Raw genomic sequence first — 14471 nt, forward strand, 5'->3', positions numbered from 1 at the left:
GCTGGACATTTCCAGGGGCCAGCTACACAGCAACCAGGACCCACATCAGAAGCTCCAGGAAGGTGCCAGGCTGTGTCTGAGAACACCCACCAAAGAGGGAAGGGAGGCAGAACGTCCCACAAGGTGAGGTCCCCTTGGGCAGGGGCCAAGGCGCAGGCTGAGGAGCCTGGCTGCGCAGCAGCCTCTCCCCTTCAGTCCCAAAAGGTGTGACTGACCAAGTGGAGGAGGCGAGACAGACTCTGAAATCACACCTCACACGGTGCCAGGAATCAGAGTGAATGCAATATCAGCTGCACCACAGGCATCATGCCCCACTGTGCGGACATTTTAAACACACTTCTCTACCTTTGGCACTGACCCTCCAAACTCCGATACATTCTGAGGGGGAAGAAAATCAACATGACTTCCTACCTGCTGATTCCCAGATGCCCAGGGCCTCCCCTCGATGCTCCTTTGAGGCCCAAAACAAGGCCTGCATGCCTGCGCCGCACTGCAGAGGAGCCCAAGGTCCCACAAGGCCCAGGGCAGCAGCTGGGGAGCCACAGGGACGAGGAAGAGGCAGGCCGGAGGGAGAGCTCCCCCGCCACCACCCAGCCGTCCACCACACTCCACGCCCCAACGACACACCCTGTTCTTGTTCAGCTTTGGAGCATCAGTCACTGGGGCCTCTCCAAACTCATGGGCCTGGTCCTGCTGAAGTCCTTCTAGAACGTTCCCTCACACCCCTGGGGAATTATCGCTAAGATGCAGCTTCCTGACTCCCACAGGCGGGTTCTGCTCCGTGGTTTGAGATTTCCCCGGAGTGGATGGAGGGGTGGGTGGGAGCAACAGCAAATGTCCAGCAAAGTTGTGTCCTCTCCATTTACCTCTGCCAGCCTTCTTGACTGGGCGTCCGTATGCGCCTGCTGCTGGGGACACAGCAGTGAACGAGACAACCAGAGAACTCCGCCTTGTGAGAAGGACTCGCTCACACACACACACACACACACACACAGGTGTGAGGTCTCGCGCTCCTCTTCCAGAATTTCAGCGTCGAGACCACTTCTGAACACAGCCATAACGTGTTAACACTCTCTCAAAATACGTCCCGACATGCCCAGACAAGCCATGGGCCTCTGTCCTGTGGGAAGCAGGAATTGGCACCCCCTGACAAGTCTGGTGACAGATCTTCCAGCAGTGAGAACCGGCACCTCCTTTTACTGACAGGGCAGCCGGGACCAGGTGCCTCCTGGGGGCGTGTCCAAGAAGGCGGCGTGACGCACGCAAGAAGGAGGCGGTGCCCTCTTGTGGCCCAACCTGGAAAGACAGGCTAACTTAGAAAGAAGGACTTTTTGTTGTTATTATCAATGACCATTATCTAACATATTTGCATAGGATTCTGCATCTCAAAAGCGGGTTTCCCAGGTGACGCTAGTGGTCAACAACCCGCCTACCAATGCAGGAGACAGAAGAGACGTGGGTTTCATCCCCGGGTGGGGAAGATCTCCCTAGAGGAGAGCATGGCAACCCCCTCCAATATTCTTGCCTGGAGAATCCCAGGGACAGAGGAGCCTGGTGGGCTACAGTCCATGCGGTCGTAAAGTGAGACACTGCTGAAGTGACTTCGCACATATGCACGCTGCATCTCAAAACAGTTCTCCTCTCATGATCTCACTTGATCCTTGTTTTAAGAAGGGCACTCCAAAATTGCTACAGGCTATGGTCTGAGGATGCTTTTTGGAGAAGGAAATGGCAACCCACTCCAGTATTCTTGCCTGGAGAAGCCCATGGACAAAGGAGCCTGGTGGGCTACAGTCCATGGGGTCGCAAAGAGTCGGTCACGAGCGACTAACACATGGTCCGAGGATGCAGACAAAGGAGGTGAAAAGGACTGCTCTGACTCTGAGGGATCCAGCCAGAAGCCGAGAGGAAGACAGTCTAGTCCAAGGAAGGTTGCATGCCTCCAGGAGTCCTACAGGCCTGACTGGCAGCCTATGCAAGCTAATCTCCTTGCTGTGAAAGGAGAGTGGCCAGAAGAGGGGACTCGGGCCTGTCTGGGCATTTCAGACAGCACTCCAGGTCACGGAAGCAGACAAAATGAAAATCAACCCGGCAGGAAGGGGATTGGTCTGAATTTGCTCCTTCTATGTAAAATATGGGGATGGCACCCAAGTGGCCTCACTTTGGGGACATCAAGAGCCATGTTGGTTGCACTCCAGTCTGTGGGAGCCTGGGAGAAATATAGCTATATTAATTTAGAAACTGTCCCCTTTGCCTTAATCCATATACCACTCTGAAATCCCAAAACTGTTTCCTTGGCCTGCTCATGCCACAATTTCTGACAGATGGGCATGCACATCAATTTGTACACCTCCAGTGACAAGGACCTCACCATCTTACCAGCCAGGCCACGTCCTTGATCAGCAGGGATCATTAGGAAGTCCTTCTCTTGGAGTAAAAGCTCTGTCATTTTCCCTAGCTCCTTTGCTGCCCACAGATGTGGGCTAAAAAAGATGCACGACTTGAGAGTTGTGAGTGAAGTTTTATTTGGGGCAAAATGAGGATGCAGCCTGGGAGGCAGCATCTCAGCTCTGAGAGACTGCTCCAAAGCGGCAGTGGGGGAAGGCCAATATACAGGGTCTTGGTGAGGGGGGAGTTCAATACCAAGAAATACTCATTTTACAATGAGTTTTTTTTGTTAGTCATAAGGATCTGATGTCACCATGAAGAGATTTAGTGCTTCTTTAAATGTGAGGAGATGCAAGGATTGAGATCATAAAATCTGTTTCAAGACCTGTCCCACCAGATTCCCTGGAGCACAGAGTGTCTCTCTCTACCCTCAACTCCCTCAGGGATTGTTGAAGGTCAATAGCTGTAGCAGCATGAGTTTAATTTCGGTAGAGGCAGATGGCAAATGCCTTTGTTGTTCAGTCCTTGGTGATGCTCTTGGTAAGTGCCAATTTGTAGTTGACACAGAGATGTACAAACAGTGGCTTTGGCTTCTTTCTTCTCCTCCAAGACAAACATGCCCAGGGCTCCCAGTGGGCCTCTGAGACCGAATTTAAGTTTGTTTCCATGCCTGCACAATCAAGACCCCTTCTTTGGGGTCCAGGACGTCCTTTGAGAGCCTAATAAAAACAATCAACCATCTCCAAGAAAATAGCAGTACTCACTACTTTAGGCCCTTTCTTTAATGCATGGCACAGTTTCCAGAAAGTGGTTGGCCTTTAGTACTAATTTATGTATTCAACAAATGTTTACAGAGAACCTACCACATGCCAAGCACTGTTTCTGGTGCCCAGGATGGAAGGGTGATTAAAACAAATCTCAGCTCCATGAATTTACAATCTGGAGTAGGAGAGAGACACAAACAAATCAGCCACCACATCTTTAATTTTCTATTGTGACAAATTCAAGGAAGAAAATGGACAGTGGTACAATGAGAAGTGGCAGGATTAGGAGAGCTGTTTTAAATTGGAAGGTGGGGGAGGGCCCTGGGGGCTGGGATGGGGCTGATATTTAAGTAGAGATCTGATGAGCAGAAGACACTGGGGTGGAAGGGGGTGGGGGTCAGGCAGGAACAAGGATGGGTGTCAAGACTCTGAGGTGAGGGACTTCTCTGATGGTCCAGTGGCTGAGACTTTGGGATCCCAATGTAGGGGGTCCAAGATTCGATTACTGGTCCAAGAACTAGATTCCACACGCTGTAGCTAAGATCAAAGATCCTAGATCCTGTGTGCCACAACTAAGACCCAGCACCACTGAATTAATTAATTAGTTAATTAAAAAAAAAAAAGGCTCAGGCAGAAGGAGACCAGGAAGGCTACAGCCTAGAGTGAAGGAGGGTGTATAAGACGTGGTTGGGGAAAACAGGGCCAGGCTGAGTGGGTAGTCTGGGTCCCATCTAAGTGCAGTGAGTGATATAGTCAGGTATACATTTGAAAAGATCACTCAAACCAGGGAAGGGAATCAAAATGTATTCCCCTCTCATGTTTCCTTATATCTGCATAGAGAAATACTAGAAAAATACAAAAGAACTTAATAAAGAATGGTTACTTAGAAAAGCAAGACTTCTCATATTTACGTATTATGTTGTTTTGTTTTGACATTTGAATGATCTGAATACTTTACCTGTGTTAGTTTCTTGTAGCTGCCATAACAAATTATGATAAACTAGGTGACTTAAAACAATAGAAATGTATTCTCTCATAGTTCTAGAAACCAGAAATCTATAATCAAGGTGTTGGCAAGGCCAGGTTCCCTCTTAAGATCCTAGGGGAGTTTGCTCTTGCTTCTTCCATTTTCTGGGGACTCGGAGCATTCCTTGGCTCATGGCTATGTCACTCTGCTCTGCTCTGCCTCCTTCTCTATGGTCTGACAAATCTCCCCTGTTTGTCTCTTGTAAGAGCATTTATCATCGAATCAGGGCCCACCTGAATAATCCAGTATAATCTTTTTATCTCGAGATCCTTAACTTAATGACATCTGTAAAGATCCCTTTTCCAAATGAGGTCACATTCACAGATTGCAGGAATTACTGTGTGGAATTACCTTTTAGTGTGCCACCATTCAATCCATCACAATGCCTATCCGATAAGATCAAAGTGAACTTTAAAATGGGGCTCTAGCTCTGGGGTGGCAGAAGGACTGCACATTGACAGAGGAGGGAGGTGAAGGGAGGTAGGTATGTATGTGAGCAAGGGTCCACTGGACTCTGGAAGGATCGGAGGCAGGACAGAGTTCAGTTCAGTTCAGTCCCACAGTCTTGTCTGACTCTTTGGGACCCCATGGACTGCAGCAAGTCAGGCCTCCCTGTCCATCACCAACTCCCCGAGCTTACTCAAACTCATGTCCATCGAGTTGGTGTTGCAATCCAACCATCTCATCCCCTGTCATCCTCTTCTCCTGCCTTCAATCTTTCCCAGCATCAGAGTCTTTTCAAATGAGTCAGTTCTTTGCACCAGGTGGCCAAAGTATTGGAGTTTCAGCTTCAGCATCAGTCATTCCAATGAATATTCAGGGCTGATTTCCTTTAGGATGAACTGGTTGGATCTCCTTGCAGTCCAAGGGACTCTAAAGAGTCTTCAACACCACAGTTCAAAAGGATCAATTCTTTGGTGCTCAGCTTTCTTTATAGTCCAACTCTCAGATCCATACATGACTACTGGAAAAACCATAGCTTTGACTAAATGGACCTTTGTTGGAAAAGTAATGCCTCTGCTTTTTAATATGCTGTCTAGTTTGCTCATAACTTTTCTTCCAAGGAGCAAGCATCTTTTAATTTCATGGCTGCAGTCACCATCTGCTCTTACAAGAGACACACAGGGGAGATTTGTCAGACCATAGAGAAGGAGGCAGATTTTGGAGCCCCCCAAAATAAAGTCTGTCACTGTTTCCATTGTTTCCTCCTCTATTTGCCATGAAGTGATGGGACCAGATGGCATGATCTTAGTTTTCTGAATGTTGTTTTCACTCTCCTTAGTTTTCTTAGTTTTCACTCTCCTCTTTCACTTTCATCAAGAGGCTCTTTAGTTCTTCGCTTTCTGCCATAAGGTTGGTGTCATCTGCATATCTGAGGTTATTGATATTTCTCCCGACAATCTTGATTCCAGCTTGTGCTGCATCCAGCCTGGCATTTCTCATGATGTACTCCGCATATAAGGCAAATAAGCAGGGTGACAATATACAGCCTTGATGTACTCCTTTCCCGATTTGGAGCTAGTCTGTTGTTCCATGTCCAGTTCTAACTGTTGCTTCTTGACCTGCATATAGATTTCTTAGGAGGCAGGTCAGGTGGTCTGGTATTCCTATCTCTTTCAGAATTTTCCACAGTGTGTTGGGATCCACACAGGCAAAGGCTTTGGAATAGTCAATAAAGCAGAAGTAGATGTTTTTCTGGAACTCTCTTGCTTTTTTGATCATCCAGCAGATGTTGGCAATTTGATCTCTGGGTCCTCTGCCTTTTCTAAATCCAGCTTGAACATCTGGTATTTCATGGTTCATGTACTGTTGAAGCCTGGCTTGGAGAATTTTGAGCATTACTTTACTAGCGTGTGAGATAAGTGCAATTGTGCAATAGTTTGAGCATTTTTTGGCATTGCCTTTCTTTGGGATTGGAATGAAAACTGACTTTTTCCAGTCCTGTGGCCACTGCTGAGTTTTCCAAATTTGCTGGCATATTGAGTGCAGCACTTTCACAGCATCATATTTCAGGATTTGAAATAGCTCAGCTGGAATTCCATTACTTCCACTAGCTTTGTTCCTAGTGATGCTTCCTTAGGCCCTCTTGACTTCACATTCCAGGATGTCTGGCTCTAGGTAAGTGATCACACCATCGTGATTATCTGGGTCTTGAAGATCTTTTTTGTATAGTTCTGTGTATTCTTGCCACCTCTTCTTAATATGTTCTCCTTCTATTAGGTCCATACCATTTCTGTCCTTTATTGTGCCCATCTTTGCATGAAATGTTCCCTTGGTATCTCTGATTTTCTTGAAGAGATCTCTAGTCTTTCCCATTTTATTGTTTTTCTCTATTTCTTTGCACTGATCACTGAGAAAGGCTTTCTTATCTCTCCTTGCTATTGCAGGATGGAGGGACCCTCATAAAGCATGCCCCCACCATTCCTGGGTCTGGCTTGAGCAAATGGGCAGATTTTGGTACCTTCCCTGAGTCTGGGAAGATAAGAAGACAAGGAGGCTCCAAGGAGGTGAGATTGGGAGGGAGAAGTTGTAGACATTTAAAGCAGAAGTTACCATGAAGGAAGCTGGATGTATGTGGAAAGGCCTGCAAAAACCTTCAAGGGATCAGAAGCCTCAGGTGGACAACAAGCCCAGGCTACAGAAAACCCATCACCTCCTTTGTTTGGAAAGCTCAACATCTGATGCAAGCCCACATCACAGCCACATCACAGAGGTAGCTGTGACTCAGCTTGGGAAATCTAGGTTTCTTCCATCCTACATTTATGCAACCAATGCTTTGACTCTAAATGCAAGACTTCTTGTCTTCAGTGTAAATTTCAGGATCCCTGTGACTAATCTTTCCACATAATTCTGCCTCCAAACCAAACAGGGCAGTATGCATGGTATGATCCTAATTTCCTAGGAGAGAAAATGACTCTCTTTAGGTGTGTCAACAGCAATAGTAATCTTCACTGAGGTATTATGCTGAGCACTGCATGCTTTATTTCATTTCATTCTCTCCATCACACTTTGAAGAAGGTGCTATCATTATTCTCACCTTACAGAGAAAGACAATGAAGCTCAGAGAGGTTAGATGCCTTTCCCATGGGCACCCAGCTGGTAACTGTTAGGACTGGGACTTGTACCCTGGCAGTCTTGGCTGTTGTGTCTATAATCGTTACTGCCTCTCCTCATTCATGCCCTCTTATGGATATAAATGCTCATACAAAGTTCAAGGAGATACCTACAGAGCTGTTAATAGTGACTGATTCTGAGAAGGGTATGAGAAGGACTACACAATCTCTAGTTCTGCCCTGCTTTGAATTATCTTCAAGGAAAATGACTTTGTACTAATATAGAAATTCCTATTTATTTATCAAAAGAAAAATCTGGAAGAACATACACCAAAATGTCAACAGCATTTACAGCTGGGGAGCATGAACAGGAAACTACCTTTATTAGTTTGGTGTTGTTTGAACTTTATACAACAGGCATACACTGCTTTTGTAAGCAGAAAAAGGCAATTAAGACTTTAAAAAGAGAAGGAAAGTGGAGAGGGGAGTGACTCAGCATCTCTTCTGGGATCCCCAGCAGCTCCCGACAGAGGCCCTGCCACCTTCACCAGCCCCTTTTTTACTTCTCCCTCCACCCCCTGTGCACATCCTAACCAGAAAAACCTGTGTCTGGGCAGCATCTGGCCTGCCTCTCCCTTCTCCCAGCCTCTAAACTAGGCCACTGACAATCCCAGTCTCACAAGGCAACACTATCCCCTCATCCTCCATTAGCAGTTTTGTAGTTTATGAAGTGCCTTCCCGTGCCAGCTTACAGATCATCTTCCCAGACACTGTGAAGTGTATATTCTCATGCCCATTGTACAAATGTGGAAGCTGAGGCCCAGCGTGGCTAAACTCATTGCCCAGAGTCACACAGAGTCTGGAATTGTGCCTGGACTGAGATTCCCATGCCAGATCTCTCCAGTGCTGCATCAGTTCAAGCTCATGTTGGAAACTTGTTTCAGGACCTAAAATTGACCTGTTGGATCTTGTCGAGACCTCTGACAGAGGTGTTCCTGTTCGCTACAGAACCATTCCTCAGAGCCTTACCCTGCACTGCCGAGGCCCTGGGGCTGAGCCTGAAGAGAAGGCGGAATGGAAGAGCCTTTGGGCCCAGACGAAGGAGTGTGGGAAAAGGGAGTAGGAAGCCAATGTGCTTACAAGGCAGGAGCAGACAAACTCAACAGTCTAGGACAGCAGGTCATGGGCTTGGGTGGAATCCTGAATGTAACTTTGATCAAATCACTTAGTATCTCTCAGCCTCAGTTCTCTCATCTGGAAAATGAATATTATAATAGTATCACCTTGGGGAATTCCCTGGTAGTCCAGTGGTTAGGACTCTGTGCTGTCACTGTCAAGGGCCTGGGTTCAAATCCTGGTGGGGGAACTAAGATCCCACAAGCTGGGCAGCCAAAATATAAATAAGTAAAGAAAATAATACCATCATCTTGGAAAGTAGTTCTAAGGACAACGAGCAATTCTTGTAATGCATACAGCACAATGCCTGGACATAATACATGCTGACTAAAAGCTTCTTATTATTACTAACCCCAACCAGTTACGTTCCTTCCGGTGAACATTTACTGAGAGGCCACAACCGTGCCAGGCCCTCAACTAAGCACTGGGGACATAGAAATAAAGTGGACGCAGCTCCTGCTCACTTAGATCACAAAACATCAGGGGAAGCCAGCACAAAAAGGAAACTAACCATTCCTATAGAGGGAAGGAATAATGGCTGGGGTGGCCTTAGGCAGGATTGGTGGAGCCTTGAAGGCCAAGCTAATCTATCTGAGAACTTCTCTTGTCTGCCTGGGACCCAGGGCAGGTTTCACAGCAGAAGAGTGGCTGACCCAGTCATCTCACTTAGAAATGAGATCTTAGACCCTACGGCCCTACAGGGCCCCTGGGCCATCATGGAGGCAGGCATAATGGGGGAAGGGACAAAACAGGAGGGAGGCCACAGAGGCCTATCCTTGAGGTGGGGACAATCTGGGTTCAAGTGACAGTGGCTGGTGGACTGGGTGAGGCTGCCCAGAGAGGTCAGGAAGGAGAGGTTCAGTCCTGGAGAAGGTGGACGGGGAGGAATCCATTTAGACTCCGGCAACAGCAGAGTGAATGGGCCTATTTGGGGAGTGGGGCTGATCACTGGTTGGTGCCGCAGGTGGTTTTGCTTTCTTTCTGCTTCTCTGTGCTTCCCCCTTTGCTGCACTGAGTAACTAGTAAAGAAGCGAGTGGGCTATCTCTGGGAGCCCAAGGCTGGGAACCAGGTGGCCCTGTCTCACTGGAGGGACACGCCCAGGGCAGCCCGTGAGAGCAAACGAGCCCTCCTGGGGAGCTCCTGGGTCTGGTGGGAGAGGCTTGGACACCTGGAGTGGCCATTGGCAACTCGGCCTCTCGGTGTTTCCCTCTACCCCGAGGGATAATGACTCCATAGCAGAGGCAGTGGGTGGGGTGGACGCGCCTAGGTTCCCCCTCCCCCAACACACACACACACATACCCTCAGGCTCCCGGGTGTGTCTGTGTCAGCATCATTGTGCACCCGGGCGTGGGCCGCCAGCTCAGCAAAGTCGCTGTAGGACTGGCCTGGGCGCCCGGAAGAGGCAGGCTGCGTTCTGCTCCTCACCGCCCACTTCCCCAGTCTGGCCCAGTTGCTCCATCCAATTAGTAGGGCAGCCCAGCCAGTGAGCTGAGAAAGGTTCATGCTGAGTAGGAAAGGGCAGGGACTCGCCCGCCTCCCCGTATCCATGAAGCTACGGGAGGGCAAGCCTTGGGCACTTGATAGTCTGCATTCTGTATGAGCAACCAGCTCACTGGGTTCCCCCACCTGGGCCTCAGTTTCCCCTTCGAGCAGCGAGCCAATGTATACATTCATTTTCTCTTCCTGGCATCCAGCGAGTGTCAGACCTGCAATAAGCATCGAAGAGACAATAAACTCGGATCCTAGGCCTTGGAAAGCGTCCCCCTAAACCCAGCGAAGAGGGTGGGGTGCGGTGCGAGGCCGGCTCCCCTCTGCGCCCGCCGGCGACGGACGCCCAGAAGAGGGCGGCAGAGAGCGGGATCCCAGCGCAAGGGAGCCGTGACCTCGTCAGTCCACGAAGGCGGAGGCCTGGGGATTTTCAGCCTCACTGCTGTCAGGAAAAACTTTCACAAGGGCCTCTGGCGCAGCGGCATTCTCTTGGATCTCGGCCCCGGGGCGGCCCACCCCTCATCACTCTCCTACCCCCGGAGGGGCAGAGCAGCCTTGGGGCTGGAGCGGGGTGGTGCAGGGGCGAGGTGGGGATGCCCAGCTGTGATCAGCGTGCGGAAGGAGGCCACAAGGGCAGAGGAAGGGCGGGGGGCCGGGGATGGGGATGGGGGCGGGGAAGCTGCCGGGACAATCTGTCGGGGAAGGGTCACAGGGTCGGATAGGGGGCTGGTCCTAGAAGCAGCTCACACCCAGCACTTTCTTTGTCTGTGAACCAATCCAGAAAACTAGGTTTTCTGATCACTCTGATGCTATGATGGGGGATGGACTTAACCCACACACACTCATACACTTCTGTTCTCCCATCAGCATGCTCTCAACACACTCACACTAACACGCATTTCCACCCAAATCGCACCCAACTGATACACACAAACACATTCATATCGCACCAACACACACATTTCATGATCACACTTACACACGTTCACACAAACACGCTTGCACACATGAATGCACATCCAGTTTCACCCAACTTTCTTCATACTCACACTTGTGTACACGCATAACTCACAAACATTCATACTCTCAAGCACATACAAGCACACACCCATTTTTTTCACCCAACTCTCACAAGTACTCACACACACAACTTGTACCCATATACACTCACACACACTCACACATTCACACACCTGAGGGCCTTTCTCAAGAAGAGCCAGTGGAGTCAGGGGGCTGTCTGCCAGCTCTGGTCCCTCATGTTGGGTTCCAGGGTTAATCCCAGCTCTCAGAAGACTGTGAGCCATTGCCTCCCACCCACTTTCAAAAGGGATTTGAGATGATTTAGAAGGTTAAATCCTAAATAAAACAGGATAATGAAAAAGAAACACAAGAGGGTAGAAGCATTAAAAGCGTAACCCATATTTAAAAAATAAAACAATACAAAAATTAAAAAAGTAGTGTGTATTGGATGGTGGATGCTATTTAAAAAATAATACAAAAATTAAAAAAAAAAAACCTGTGTATTGGATGGTGGATGCTATTTAAAAAATAAAACAATACAAAAAAATTTTTTTTTGAAGCGTAACCCTTGTTTCTCCTGACCTGGGCCTTCTAACCTTGTAAGGACCCAGTGATCTGTGATTTCAGAGCCCCAGGACCAGCCTCAGGGTCTCATGACCATCCCTCTGCACTCGCCTTCCCATCCACCGCCAGTCAGCCTCTTGAGCTGAAACCTTCACCTTGGCCTCTCTCTCCCACCAGTTGAGTTCCCAGCCACAGAAAAGCAGAGTTCCTCTCCTCATCGTCCTAGAGTTTCAATTCTCAAGCTCCATTCATCTGACCCGTAGTCTTGACCTTTCCCACCACCATCTCTCAAAAAGGCCCTCATTCAAACACAACACCCAGTAACACATCCTGATATTTTGAAGTTGCTCAAGTGGGCATTTCAGTCAGCTATGGCTGTGTAGCAAACCGACTCAAAACTTAATGACTCAAAGTAGCAATCTGAGGGAGTCTCCTGGTGGTCCAGTGGTTAGGACTTGACAGTTACACAGCAGGGAGCACGGGTTTGATCCCTGGTCAGGGAACTAAGTTCCCGAATGCTTCGTGTCAAAAAAAAAGCAGCAATTTGTCCTTTCTTGTGATCCTTAGGTTTGGGTGGATTCATCTGGGCTCTACTTGGTCTCTATTTGGTGTTGGGACTACTCAGTCTACTGCATTCAATTCAGTTCAGTCGCTCAGTCATGTCTGACTCTTTACAACCCCATGGACTGCAGCACGCCAGACCTCTCTCCATCACCAACTCCCAGAGCTTGCTCAAACTCATATCCATTGAGTCAGTGATGCCATCCGACCATCTCATCCTCTGTCGTCCCCTTCTCTTCCCGCCTTCAATCTTTCCCAGCATCAGGGTCTTTTCCAATGAGTCAGTTCTTTGCATCAGGTGGCCAAAGTATCGGAGTTTCAGCTACTGCATTCAGCTGCATCCAACTGGACTGACTGCCTTCAGGCATGGCTAAATCCAGAGGCTCAAGTAATGTCATTAGGAATGTACCACACTTCCTGTCTCTGCTCTGCTTGCCTGGGGCTAAATGTCCAAGATGGCTCCCCTCACATGCTTAGTGTCTCCACTGTGGTGCCTAGAACATCTGGGGCTGCCTAGACCTGCTCTCTCACATGATCTCTCTAGCAGATTAGCCAGACTTCTTTATATAGCAGCTCAGGTTGTAAGAGAGCAAAAGCCAAAGCCACCAGTCCTCTTAAGACCTAAGCCTGGAACTATCACAGCATCCCTGAAATCACATTGTATGGGTCAAAGCAACTCATAAAACAAACCAAGATTCATGGTTTAAGAGGAGAAAAATGGATTTCACTACCCAATGGGAAGAGTGGCAGCCATGCATAGGGATGAGAGGAATCACTGGCAATCACTTTTGCAGGCACTCTGCCACAGTTGGCATGCTCATTAGCTCCCAACATATTTCCTATGAAAGAAACTGAGCAGCAGGTAAATCTAGCGTCTTTGGTACCTTAGCATTCTTAATCACAAAACTCGTATCTCTACTTTCAGGCAGAACTGTAGTTTGGTTAGTATATAACTGAGGACTATTTCATTTGTGAGTGATGGGAATGAGTTCAAACTGGCTTAAACAAAAAAAAAAAAGAGAGAGAGAGAGACTATATGGACTCATATACAGGGAAATTTACGGAAATACTGGGAAATTCAGGGATGGGCTGGCCTGGCCTCAGAGACTCAACTCACGTCCTCAGGAATGTGTTGCTGCCATCTTCCGTGTTGCCTCATTCCCTTTTTCTCAAGCAAGCTCTTTCTACAAAGTGCAAAGATGGCCACCAGCAACTTCAGATTTGCGTCTTATCACTAACACCCCCAGTGGAAAGCATGTACTTCTCCCACTCTTCAATAATATCAGCAAAAGTCTCAAGGGTGTCATGTAAATATCCCAGAGTGAATCATAATCCAATTCAGGAAGCAATCACTGTGACTTCAATTAGCCGGGCCTGCACATCGTGCCCTCCCCAGAGGAGAAGAGGAGGTAGAACCAGCCTCAGCAGAACCACACGCACTGGAAGCTGCGGTGGGGAGTTGGAATGGGGTGTTCCCCGAATAAAAGCCGGTGATGCTACCAAAGGAAGGGGAGTCATCATGCTAAGCCAGCACACACAACAGAGGGCCACTATGTTATCTGATGTGTTACAGAGAAAGAAAATCACGTGAGCCCAGCTAGAGATAAGCATTCCCCTGATTCTAAATTCCAGACTGGATCCCTTCACAAGCAGTGAAATCCAGTGCTGTTTCCTGACATAGTGGACCGCAGCTTCACCCCCATTTTGGCACAGACCTGGAAACATCCTTCAAGTGTGTGTTTTGTAAATCGCCCACCTGTGAAAGCCAACAATGTGGAGCCATATACCAAGGTCACAAGTGTGGAAGCTCTGTATGAAGGTCACGTGATAAAAATCTCTGGAACCGACTAAGCCCCACAGCAATTGTTGCCATGAGCCTCTGAATTAAAACTGGCCAGTTTCCTGACCCAATATGAGATAAAATACCCACCCTATTATCTACCCTATAGCATCCTAACCAGTCACCTGGTTAGGATGACCTTCTTCTGGATATCCTTATGCCACCATTCTGGTAGCAGTTTTCTCTGTCTTGAGACTATAAAAATTGGCTGCTAGCCTGCAAAAGGGTTCCGCTCTCCCTTGAGCCAGCACACTGTTCTAACAGCGTCTCCCACTCTAATAAAGTTTGTTCTCCTCTCATTCCGCCTCATCTCTGGAAATTCTTTTCCAACGTGCACAAGGACCACAACACACTACAGAATGTCTCATTACCTCAAGGAAAGGCAACTCTGTAGGTTGCTGAGCTCTTGGGTTCCTGGAGAGAGGATCCACATATCAAGTCCGCACTCAGCGTGAAAAAGAGAGCGGCAGCTCCCTCTTGGATACAGCTTTTCTATGATCCTTCCTGCCTTCCCTTAGCAGTCTTAGCCCATCCTATTCCATTCAGATACGCACTTTGGGTCCAAAGTAAGCGTTTGGACCTTAGTTA

Source organism: Bos indicus, chromosome 7 (assembly GCF_029378745.1).
Source record: "Bos indicus isolate NIAB-ARS_2022 breed Sahiwal x Tharparkar chromosome 7, NIAB-ARS_B.indTharparkar_mat_pri_1.0, whole genome shotgun sequence".
Classification (NCBI taxonomy): Eukaryota; Metazoa; Chordata; class Mammalia; order Artiodactyla; family Bovidae; genus Bos; species Bos indicus.